Genomic DNA, 12813 nt, shown 5'->3' with positions numbered 1-12813 from the left:
CCTTGCTCTGATGCTGATGAACTGATATTTTGAGCAAGTCAAATTAGCCTTCTAGACTTTGACTCATCCACAAAATGATGAGATCCAACTAAAGATTATTTAGACCCTTTTCTATGCTAAAATTTTATGAATTTCTTTTTAAAAGATTCATCCATTTATTTTGAAAGTCTGAGTTACATGGGGGGAGAGAGAAAGAGAGAGGTCTTCCATCTGCTGCTTCACTCCCCAGATGACTGCAACCACTAGGGTTGGGCCAGGCCGAAGCCAGGAGCTTCATCCAGGTCTCACACATGGGTGGCAGGGACTAAAACACTCAGGCCATCTTTCGCTGCTTTTCCCAGGCCACTGGCAAGGAGCTGGATGGAAGTGGAGTAGCCAGAACACAAACTGGCACCCATATGGGATGCCAGTATCACAGATGCAGCTTTACCCACTGTGCCACAATGCCAGCCCCAAATTATAAGAATCTTAAGATTTAGTTGTCAGTACTGTATTTAAACCAAGAGGTTTTTTTTAAAACATTTATTTATTTATTTGAAATGCAGAGTTATCAGAGAGAAGGAGAGGCAGAGAGAGAGAGAGGTCTTCCATCTGCTGGTTCACTCCCCAATTGACCGCAACAGCTGGAGCCGATCCGAAGCCAGGAGCCAGTAGCTTCTTCCAGGTCTCCCACAAGGGTGAAGATACCTAAGGATTTGGGCCAACTTCTGCTTTCCCAGGCCATAACAGAGAGAGCTAGATTGGAAGAGGAGCAACCGGGACTCGAACCGGCACCCATATAGGATGCTGGCACTGCAGGCGGCGGCTTTACCTGCTACGCCGCAGCGCCGGCCCCTAAACCAAGTATTTGATTTTTAAAATAATATTATCCTGAGATTATCAAAATAGAATTAATTTAAAAGAGTACAGTTTTAAGGAATTGCTGGATTACTTTTCAGAAAAATTGTTCAAATTCACTGTGCCATTAACAATTTTTTAAAAAGCTTTTTTGTTTTGAAAATCAGAGATCAATCTTCTATCTGCTGGTTTACCCCCTAGATGGGCACAACCACTGGGGCTGGGCCAGGCCGAAGCCAGGAGCTAAGAGCCTATCCATGTCTCCTATGTAGGTGCAGGGATCTGAGCGCTTGAGCCATCCTCTCCAACTTTTCCCAGGCCATCAGCAGGGAACTGGATTGAAGTGGTGCAGCCAGAACACGAACTGGCACCCATATGGGATGTCAGTGTCAAAGGTGGTGGCTTACCTGCTAATGCCACAACAGCAGCCCCCATTAACAATTATAGGTGTGCTTATTTCCCTACAGCATTACCAGCATTGAGTTTAATATTTTTATTTGTGGAGCTGGCGCTTTGACACAGTGAGTTAAGCCACTGCCTGTAGTGCTGGCATCCCACATATGGATGCCAGTTTGAGTCCCAGCTCCTCCACTTCCCATCCAGCTCTCTGATAATTTGCCTGGGAGAGCAGCAACTACTTGGGCCTTTGCCACTCACGTGGGTAACTTGGACTACTTTCTTTGGCCTGGCCCAGCTGTAGCCATTTGAGCCATTTGGAGAGTGAATCAGTGGATGGAAGATTTCTCTCCCTCCCCCTCCCCTTCCCCCTCTCCGTAATGCTGCCTCTCAATTAAATAGATAAATATTTACATTTTTTTAAAAAAGTATTTATTTGAGAGGCAGTTTTACAGACAGAGAGGTCTTTCATCCACTGGTTTACTCCCCAGATGGTCTCAATGGCCAGAACTGGGCCAATCTGAAGCCAGGAGCCTATTCCAGGTCTCCCACATGAGTGCAGGGGCCCAAGCACTTGACCTGTCTTCCACTGTTTTCCCAGGCCATTAGCAGGGAGCTGGCTCTGAAGTGGAACAGCCAGGATTCAAACCAGAGCCCAAATGGGATGCCAGTGCCACAAGTGGAAGCTTAACATACTACACCACAGTGCCAGCCCTTTTCTGTGTATCTATGCCTTTCAAATAAAACAAATAAATCTTAAAAAAAAAAAAAATAGAAAAGAAAAACCACATATTGTGTTGCTTGAGAGAAAAGTATTCCAGTGATAGCAACAATTAATTTTAGGTGCTAACAAATGCAAATGGTAATTCAAAGAGGAAGTAAGAAGTTTGCAATATAGTGATGATGTACACAGGGGAAATGAAGTAAAACAAGCTGGTGCAAGAGATGATCTTTAAAACCAAACTTCCCTTCCACTCTAGTCTGATAAGCATCACGTACAAGTGAATATGTGGTACTGAATAGGAACAGATTTTCAGTGTAAGATTGTGGGTTGACTGGATATTATTAGTTTATAGATTTCACTTTGGGAATGGTCAGTGTCATAGTTTATTTTAAAAAACTGTAAACAGCATTAAAAATTCTCCATGTACCATCTTACTATCCCTCTTTAAACATTTCTCACAATTTTCCAATCCTCTTTCTCCATTTTTTTTTACTTTTATTCCTTTTATACTTTTGGCCACCCTTTTTATTCCTGTTTTTGCTGTCTGTGTTCAACTTTTTCCCTTTTGATTTTATCTGTTTGTTTTATTTTTGTTATCTGTTCTATTTCTTACTTGCTTACTACCTCAACTCTTCTGACAATTTAACTTCTCATTTACATATGAATGTATTTGGCCTTCAAAGCCCGTGTTAACTAATTAACACACAGATTTCCTTAAGGAGTTGTTCTCTTCCAGAAATATGGCACAGTAGAACTTAAAATTAAAAGCCATGAGAATTGAGTCATAAATTTGATGATATATTTGGTCATAGGCAAGTGTTTTACTTTAATTCAATTACAGAATTTCTCAAATTATGAAAGGTGTAATTGAAACAGAATTTCCAAGTATACTTCTGGCTCTGAAATCCTATGATTCTTTGATGTCTTCCCTTTCCCTTGCTTCTGCAGTGCTGACCTCACCCATTTAATAAATGTTTCTGTACCTGCCTTGTGTCGATAACTGCTTTCCTTTTGAGGGACTCAGAAGACATAGAAGAAAAGGTTCCTACCTTTGGGTTGTGTGTACTCTGGATACAAGAGGTGTCTATATATTAATCCTCAGTTATTTCCTTTGTGTTACTGTTCTCTCCAGAACAGATCCGTATTCTCAAAGAGATGCCAGATACTTCAGCTCCAACCAAATTTCTGGATGAGGGACAGTCATTTTTGTACATAGTATAAGACTCCTTTTAATGGTATTATGCATCTAGGAGTCGTCTTCTGTAGTTGTTTTGTAGTATCTTGGTAAGAAGATTTATTTCAGAACTAAGGAGACTGATCTTCATTGTGATTTAGTAGCTGATCACTGTCCTTCCTCCTTATCTTTTGTGTGTGTGTGTGTGTGTGTGTGTGAGAGAGAGAGAGAGAGAGAGAGAGAGAGATCAGCCCAGCTCTGGCAGTTGTGACCATCTGGGGAGTGAACCAGCGGATGGAAGATTCTCTCTCTGCCTCTGCCTCTCTGTAACTCTGCTTTTCAAATAAATAAATCTTAAAAAAACAAACAAACAAACAAACAAAAAAAACACAGCATTGAAACACACACACAAATAAAACTGGGAAAGTCAAAATATGACAGGTGAGCCTAGGTGTTTGGTGCAGTGGTCCCTCCTTAGGCTGCCCACATCCCATATTGTAATGCCTGGTTTGAATCCTGGCTACTCTGCTTTCCATTCAGCATTTTGCTAATGCGCTTCTGGGGAGGCAGCAAGATATGGCTCAAATATCTGAGTCCTTGACATCCATTTGGGATAATCAGAGTACAGTTTCTGGATGTTCATTCTGTCAAAGAAGAAACATTTGGTATTACTGTGAATACTACTTTAAAATAATCAAAATATTCAACATCAAAAATGTTTTTTGAGTAATAGTAAAAGAAGTTTAGTAGAACATAGAATCACAGTTAAAACAATGTTCTAGGCCGGCGCCGCAGCTCACTAGGCTAATCCTCCGCCTAGCGGCGCCGGCACACCGGGTTCTAGTCCCGGTCGGGGCGCCAGATTCTGTCCCGGTTGCCCCTCTTCCAGGCCAGCTCTCTGCTGTGGCCCAGGAGTGCAGTGGAGGATGGCCCAAGTGCTTGGGCCCTGCACCCCATGGGAGACCAGGATAAGCACCTGGCTCCTGCCTTCAGATCAGCGCGCCGGCCACGGCGGCCATTGGAGGGTGAACCAACGGCAAAGGAAGACTTTTCTCTCTCTCTTTCTCACTGTCCACTCTGCCTGTCAAAAAAAAAAACACAAAAAACCAAAAACAACACAATGTCCTTACTATATCAAACAACTTGATGTAGCAAAAAATGTATTTGGAATTGATTGTAGCACATTCATAATTCAAAATTCCATATAAATAAGCCTGCTATTCTACCAATAAAATAACTGATTTTCAAAATCTGAAAATATTTTATGTACATAAAGTCTTAAGTAGAAAGTGTTTGTGATAATATGATATGAAATTTTTTTTTTTAAACAAGAAGTTTATTTAAACAACAAGACGCTTGACTTGAAGGGAAAACTATCTAGGATTCATTTTTTTAAGAGTAATTTACCCCTACTTAAAGACAGATTGCCCTACATGTAACAGCTACGTACAAAAAAGTTATAAAATTGTCCTTGGTTTTACAATGATAAATGAAAAACATTAAAATTCTCCAATCAAACAAGGTATGCAAGGATTTTTATGTTGTTGGTTTTTTTTGTTAAAACAGTGAGAGCAAAATAACTTACTGGAATATAAAGATAAGAGCTGAATGAGCATGCCACTCATGGAGAAAGGGGGTATTTTCACAGAACCAGGATTTTTCCCCATTCCATCTCCATTTGATGTCAATCAAAACATACCATTGGCCATTTAGTTTAAAAAAAAAAAAGGAGAGAAAGAAAAGAAAAAATGCAATATGCTTGTGCACATACACCAGTTACTTTATGTACAATAAAGGAATGGGGAGGGGAAGTGAAAGAAGAGAGACTATGCTGCAGTAGTCAGGGTGTGGTGGAACCCAGTCGCAGTTTTCTGGCTGAGAATGTGTTCTTGGTCTGAAGGACAGAGTTCTGGAGTAAAGCAGCGGGTTCCCTTTTCAGTAGACACCGCCCGTCTGCTGCTGGAACACATCAATCGTATCTTCGTCCTCCATTTCCAACTGTGCAGGTGTGTCTGATTCATTGATTGGCTGCCCGTCAAATCGGAATCTGATCTGCCTCATTGACAAACCCTGTCGTTCACAATAGGCTTTCATTAGTTTACTAAGTGGTGTATGCCTCTTAATCTTAAACTGCACCACAGAACCATCCTGCCCCGCCACCTTCAAATTAATATGATCGTTGTTCTCAGTCTTGACTCCTTCCTTGAGCTTTTCGTCGGCCATGGCGAGCGCCGGGGTCTCCTCAGCTGCCGCTTCACAAAAGAGGTACCAGGTCTGCACCGAACGTGCACACAAGCAGCGTATGATATGAAATTTTAAAAAACGTTTGACCTGGTCAGAATTTACATTTTCTCTTTGCTACTTAGCAATGAGATTTTAGACATACTTGAAGATTATGTAAACCATTGCACATTTACTGCCTGAAATTGTTCAGTGAGCCTGAGGTAGAGTGATGTCATAGTTGTAAAAAACACATATATCCATTCTGACCATTTTCAGCAATCCAAAAGGTAAAAAGATTACACTTATTTCTTGTTCATTCTTTTCACTCTCCATTCCAAGACACTGTATGAAATTCTTGGCTGAAATAGGTCTTTCCTCCCCTCTCTTCCATTTCTCGTAGATAGACACATAGCAAAGACCAGCCATCTAACATACATCTTGTATCTGTTGCTGCTTTTTTTTCTGTCATTAGTAGATAGTTTATGTGGGTTAACGCAGTAATTTCTTCCTCTTGATGTGCTTGTGATTTCTATACTTCAACTTGTTTTTCTGAAGGCGCTATTAATGCTTTATTACTAGAAGTCCTTTTGTATGCACACTTGTCCAGTATTAGAAAATTAACCTACCATTAGTTGATATGATGCTGGTCTGGCTGTATCCTAAGACTTTGTCAGTGGCACCAGCTTTCCATTTGTTATTTAAAATGACTCGTGGCTACAACTTTATATATATATATATATATATATATATATAAATTTTTTTTTTTTTGACAGGCAGAGTTAGACAGTGAGAGAGAGACAGAAAGGTCTTCCTTCCGTTGGTTCATCCCCCAAAGAGCTGTTACGGCCGGCACGCTGCGCCGATCCAAAGCCAGGAGCCAGGTGCTTCCTCCTGGTCTCCCATGCAGGTGCAAGGCCCAAGCACTTGGGCCATCCTCCACTGCCTTCCTGGGCCACAGCAGAGAGCTGGACTGGAAGAGGAGCAACTGGGACAGAATCCTGAGCCCCAGCCGGGACTAGAACCCAGGGTACCGGCGCTGCAGGCGGAGGATTAGCCTAGTGAGCCGCAGTGCCGGCCAGCTACAACTTTATAAACAATTCAATTTATAGACAATATGACCATGAAATATTGAATCACATAAAAACAACATTGCCTATTGTCCAGGACAGAAGATTTTGGCTCCTTGATGAGATCCCTACCATATCTCTTGTTAAGCATTTGAGACAATGGATTCTATTTATTTATTTTAATGATTTATTTATTTATTTGAAAGTCATAGTTACACAAAGAGAGAAGTAGAGGCAGAAAGAGCGAGGTCTTCTATCCACTGGTTCACCCAAAATTAGCCACAATGGCCGGAGCTGTACCCATCCAAAGCCAGGAGCCAGGAGCTTCTTCCAGGTTTTCCACATGGGTGCAGGGACCCTAGGCCTTGGGCCATCTCCCACTGCTTGCCCAGGCCATAGCAGAAAGCTGGATGGGAAGTGGAGCAGCCAGGACTCGAACCGATGCCCATATGGGATGCCAGCACTGCAGGCAGTGGCTTTACCCGTTACGCCACAGCGCTGGCCCCAATTCTATTTAAATATTATATTTAAAATTTATAATAAAGTAAAGGTACTTTTTGGATGTTGACTTGTTTGAAATATGTTATATATATAGAAGCAAACTTGAGTCTTCATTTGAATTGTCTTTTTTAAAAAATATTTATTTATTTATCTGAGAAGTAGAGTTACAGACAGAGAGACAGAGAGAAAGGTCTTCCATTCGCTGGTTACTCCCCAAATGGCCACAATGGCTATAGCTGGGCTAATAGAAGCCAGGAGCCAGGAGCTTCTTCCAGGTTTCCTAGATGGTTGTGGAGGCCCAAGCACTTGGACCATCTTCTACCACTTTCCTAGGCCATAGCAGAGATCTGAATCAGAAGAGGAGCAGCCAGGACACGAACCCGAGCCCACATGGGATGCCAGCACCGCAGGCAGAGGCTTAGCCTACTGTGCCACAGCACCAGCCCATGAATTGTCTTAATTATGTATTTTTTTTCTTTAGGAATGAAATGCTCTCCGTTACGCCTCAGAAATAGACATGGTTTTTCTTTCTTATATTTAACTTCTCTGCACATTTATTTTGTGCCTTCCATTTTTTAAAAACATTTTTTCTATCTCACTCTCTCTTTTTTTTTAAGTATGTATTCCTGACTGAAATGTGTTTTCTAGCAGAGCTGGTGTTTGAAAATTATTATTAACCATATGAGAGCAATGTTTGGAATCATTTCATATAAAAATTATTGCTAATAGAAGTTTAAGTATCCATAAGCATATTGGGAAATACTTGATTCCAATTGATTTAAGCTCAATTCTTATTCTTTTCAGTATAGTATTTCCCAAACTGAGGCCTCCAGAATTCACAAATTGAGGTTGGCATCAATTGCAGAGAGAAAACTCCGGTAATGTGTAAGTATTTTTGCTTTTCATTTTCATTTGTTTCGGTTAGCTGTTTTCTGTTGTAAATACAGTGAAACCTTAATTTACCATAATTCTAAAGAATTTGTGTTATGTTCACCACATAATACTTATGAGTAAGAAGTGGCACAAAATAGCTTATTGAAAGAAGATGTCCCAAGATATCCCTTAGGTCAGTATTAATTCAAAACTTTATTAGGGGCAAACTCGCCAGTGTAAAGAATATTGGATTAAAGGAACGGAGTTCTTGCTCAGGCTGTACTGCTGACTAGCTGGATATCCTTAAGTAGGTTACTTTTTGTGCTTCTTTGGCTATAAAATGAGGGACTGGCTATGTATGACCTACAAGATCCCTTCCTCTGTAAGTGCCCATTATTCCATTTTTAATTTTTTAATAAATCAAAACTTGGAAATCCTTCAAAAGAGAGTTGTCCAATTATTCATTTATGGTTTTTTATTGTTTTATTTAAAAAAAAAAAGATTTATTTATTTATTTGAAAGTCAGAGTTACACAGAGTGAAGGATTTCACTCCCCAGTTGACTGCAAAGGCCGGAGCTGCACCGGTCTGAAGCCAGGAGCTTCTTCTGAATCTCCCACGTGGGTGCAGGGGCCCAAGGACTTGGACCATCTTCTACTGCTTTCCCAGGCCATAGCAGAGAGCTGGATAGGAAGAGGAGCACCCGGGACTTGAACCAGCATCCTATGTGATGCTGGTGCTGCAGGCCAGGGCTTTAACCCGCTGGGCCATTGTGCCAGCCCCAATAAAGCTTACTATAAAAAAGTACTTACTTTAAAAAATATTGTCTTGCAAGGTTAAACCTTTTTTTAAAAAAATCAGTGTACTGTTAAATATGATATCCAAATAAGACTTTTTTCCTTTAAAGTCTCCTTAGGGTACTGATGTTGAAGGACTGCTAGTTTTAAGGAGATGAGGAAAGGGAGAACAAAGTTGTATAAGTTCTATGCATGGGACTTTTATGAGAAACTGATGGATGAAACTTTGGGCAAGGTGAAGTCAGACACTTGGAGTCAGAAGGATAATAGAAGAAAAGATGGCAGGAGGTAGGATCAAAGTATGGAAAGGGATGAGGAAAGGTAAAACTAAATAAGAAGCTCTCTGAAGGCAGATGCTGTTGCTTTTATCTCTGTTTACATCAGTACCTAGTATTTATTAAAAATACCTTGAATAAATGAATCAGTTATTCAGTAAATTTCTAATTTTGTCTGGGACCCTGATCATGGTGATGATTGGTTACTAGATTCAGATCATCTATATCTATCTCAGCAGCTGTAATTGTGGTTCAGTAAAATTATTGTGGAATATAGAAAAAAGATATGTTTAATATAATATGCTTAATAAAGATTATAAAATAAATATTCATTTAACAAATATTTTAAATCACCTGCTATACTTTGGTTATTAGCTGGGAATAAAGATAATGGGATACTATAGTTTATATTTCTATTTGATACAATATTATATAATCATTTAGTATAATTATGAATCTCATAGCAATTTGGAAATGTTTACTTAATAGAAATACAAATATTTTAGTTCTTTGTAAGTGTGGATGAGGATTAGAAGGATATTTTCTGTTCTCGAAGACTTAACTGTAAGATACAAAGCTGATTTATTGTGAATGAGACTGTTGATTTTTTTTTACCTACTTTGTACAGTTCATAAAGTTTAAATGAAAGTCTAAAGATTTTAACGCAAAGTCTTATGAATAGCTAAGCGGCCAGCGCCGCGGCTCACTAGGCTAATCTTCCGCCTTGCAGCGCCGGCACACCGGATTCTAGTCCCGGTTGGGGTTCCGGATTCTGTCCTGGTTGCCCCTCTTCCAGGCCAGCTCTCTGCTGTGGCCAGGGAGTGCAGTGGAGGATGGCCCAAGTGCTTGGGCCCTGCACCCCATGGGAGACCAGGAGAAGTACCTGGCTCCTGCCATCGGATCAACGTGGTGCGCTGACCGCAGGGCGCCAGCCGCGGCAGCCATTGGAGGGTGAACCAGCGGCTTAGGAAGACCTTTCTTTCTTTCTCTCTCTCTCACTGTCCACTCTGCCTGTCCAAAAAAAAAAAAAATAGCTAAGCCATTTTTTATAATTTTTACTTAATTACATATATTGAAAAGGCAGAACGAGAGAAAGAGAGGGAGAAAGTAAACAATCTTCCATCTGTTGGTTTGCTTCCCAAATGATTACAACAACCACTGTGGGTCAGGCAAAACCAGCAGCACAGAACTAACTCTGGGTCTCCTATGTAGGTGACAGGAACCCAAATATTTGAGCTATCACTTATTGCCTCTGAGGGTACACATTAGTAGGAAGTTGAAATTAGAAGTAGAGTTGGTGCTCAAATCCAAACATTCTGAGATGTGCCCATCTCCATATAGATTTAAGTTGTTTTGAAAAATATGAGTTTGATTAGAAAAAGGAAATAATGTGTAGTTAAAGTAGAAAAGAATAAAGTTGTAGGGAGTGGGCATTAAACTAGCAATTAAGAGGCTAGTTAAAATACCTGTATCCCATGGAACCGGCACTGTGGCATAGTGGGTATAGCTACTGCCTGCAACCCCAGCACCTCATATGGTTCGAGTCCTGGCTGTTCCACTTCCTATCCAGCTCCCTGTTAATGCACCTGGGAAAGCCACAGAAGATAGCTCTAGTACTTGGCCCCTGCACCCACACGGAATACCCGGAAGCAGCTTAGATCTGCCTAGCTCTAGCCATTGTGGCCATTTGGAGAGTGTACCAACAGATAGAAGGTCTCGCTTACTCTCTGTAACTCTGCCTTTCAAAAAAAATAAATCTTAAAAAAAAAATAAAAAGATGCCTGCATCTCCTGTTGAAGTGCCTATGATGGATTCCCAGGTTTGCCTCCTGACACCAGCTTCCTGCCAATGAAGATTCTGGTAGGCAGTGGCAGATGGCTTAAGGTACTTAGTTCCTGCCACCCTTGTGGAGACCGGGATGGTGTTCCTGGCTGTTGGGGAGTAAACCAGCAGATGGGAGCTTTCTCTCTCTCAATCTCTCTCAATCTCTCTCTCTCTCTCTCTCTCTCTGCCTCTCAAATTAAAAAAAAAATTTAAAGAAGATAAGATTATTTTACAAAGTAAAAAACAACTCAAGGGCAAAATTGTGTTTGAAGGACAGTAGATTAGATAACTTGATTGAAAGAAAGATCAAAGATGAAATTTAGAAAAGATAGGAATAAAGGTCTCTAGTTTTGATAATATAGGAAAAGATAGATTAGAATAACTGGGGAATTACATTTTTGGAAAAAGCAGGAAATTTATTCTGTTGATTTAAATGAACTGAGGTAAGGAGGCTGAACTGTTCCATTGTGTTATTGACCATTTTCATATGTAATTCTGAGTTAAGGGCTATCACATCCTGCCTGGAAGGTTTTTGCTTAACTACCATCTCAGTAATAGTTAATAATTACACAGAATGTTTTATGTTCAGAAATTTTGTTTTTTATATATTTTTAAAGTATTTCTCTTAGGGGCCAGCATTGTGGCATAGCTCTATACTTTCCATCCAGCTCCCTGCTAATGGCCTGTGAAAAGCAGTGGAAGATGGCCAAAGTGTTTGGGTCCCTGCCACCCATGTAGGAGACCAGGATGAAGCTCCTGGCTCCTGACCTCAGCCTAGCCCAGCCCTGGCAGTGCAGTCATCTGGGGAGTGAATCAGCAGATGGAAGACCTTTCTCTTTGGCTTTCCCTCTTTTCTCTGTAACTCTGACTTCCAAATAAATAAATAAATAAATATTTTTAAAAAAATTTCCTCTGATTGCTCCTCTTGCATTTTCTTATCCTTAGAGTGAGCCTCAGTAGCGAATGCTTAAATATATTGGCCTAATGGAGTGAGAGAAGAAATAAAAAGAATCTTAATTGATTGGGGAGATTGAAAGAGAGAAAAGTCAGTCTCCATTAGTTGCTGAATGGGTAAGAGCTTTCTTGTAATGACTTCCAAATTGAGTTCTCTTGAACCTTGCAGTAATAGAGAGGACATCATCTTTGCTTTCTGTTTGCAATGAAAATGTATGTAATTTAAAGTGAAAGACTAGCTATGCAGGTATCTGACATTTTAAAATAACTTTGAACATTTTATTTTATGAGCTAACTTGTTATCCATGTTGAACAAAGGAGAATTGAAAAAAATCATTGATTAATTATATATTTGTTATTTCAGCTTGAATAAAGCTATTTCAAGATTTTGTATTACTATGTATTATTTAGAGAGCTTTTGGATTAGATGTATGTTTTTTTGTGATCCCCAGTCTCCAAAAATGAATTTATGGAAATTTACCACCTAATTGTTCAGAGGTTTTTGCTGTGATTTCCACATTAAAAGTTCATTTTGTGTGTGACTAGGAATGCTTTCTTTTTTTTTTTTTTTTTTTTTTTTTTATTTTGACAGGCAGAGTGGACAGTGAGAGAGAGAGAGAGACAGAGAGAAAGGTCTTCCTTTGCCGTTGGTTCACCCTCCAATGGCCGCCGCGGCCGGCGCGCTGCGGCCGGCGCACCGCGCTGATCCGATGGCAGGAGCCAGGAGCCAGGTGCTTTTCCTGGTCTCCCATGGGGTGCAGGGCCCAAGCACCTGGGCCATCCTCCACTGCACTCCCTGGCCACAGCAGAGAGCTGGCCTGGAAGAGGGGCAACCGGGACAGAATCCGGCGCCCCGACCGGGACTAGAACCCGGTGTGCCGGCGCCGCTAGGCGGAGGATTAGCCTAGTGAGCCGCGGCGCCGGCTAGGAATGCTTTCTTGAAGTTCTCTTTCAGAGTAATTATCTTGACTCTTACCAGCACAAGGCATTTTGTTTTAATTTACATTTACTATTTTTTTTATCAGTATTGCAGATTTCACATGCCAAAATAAAACCTCCAGGCTTAATGGAACTGTTAGGAAATACTGATTATTCATTTCTCTATTAAAAATTGTAGTTTCAGTATTTGCTTGTAATTTTTAATAATGTCTTCCCTCTAATTTCTAAAT

General features: G+C 40.5%; 1 protein-coding gene and 1 pseudogene across 9 annotated transcripts in view; one reads left to right on the top strand and one right to left on the bottom strand.

The window, feature by feature from the left end:
• DENND4A (DENN domain containing 4A) overlaps positions 1–12813 on the top strand; it is a 131002-nt gene that overhangs the window by 19966 nt on the left and 98223 nt on the right. For 6 of the 9 annotated variants that reach the window (XR_011380939.1, XM_008268877.4, XM_051821826.2 and 3 more), the window contains exon 2: positions 7727–7807. The gene's annotated coding sequence lies outside the window, so the exon portion shown is untranslated. Of the gene's footprint in view, positions 1–7726; positions 7808–11635; positions 11762–12813 lie in introns of all 9 variants that reach the window. The other 3 variants (XM_051821821.2, XM_051821824.2, XM_051821822.2) reach the window with 3 other exon arrangements.
• LOC138844704 (small ubiquitin-related modifier 2 pseudogene) lies at positions 4650–5425 on the bottom strand (annotated as a pseudogene).

Source organism: Oryctolagus cuniculus, chromosome 12 (assembly GCF_964237555.1).
Source record: "Oryctolagus cuniculus chromosome 12, mOryCun1.1, whole genome shotgun sequence".
NCBI lineage: Eukaryota > Metazoa > Chordata > Mammalia > Lagomorpha > Leporidae > Oryctolagus > Oryctolagus cuniculus.
This window is presented reverse-complemented; position numbering and strand designations above follow the sequence as displayed.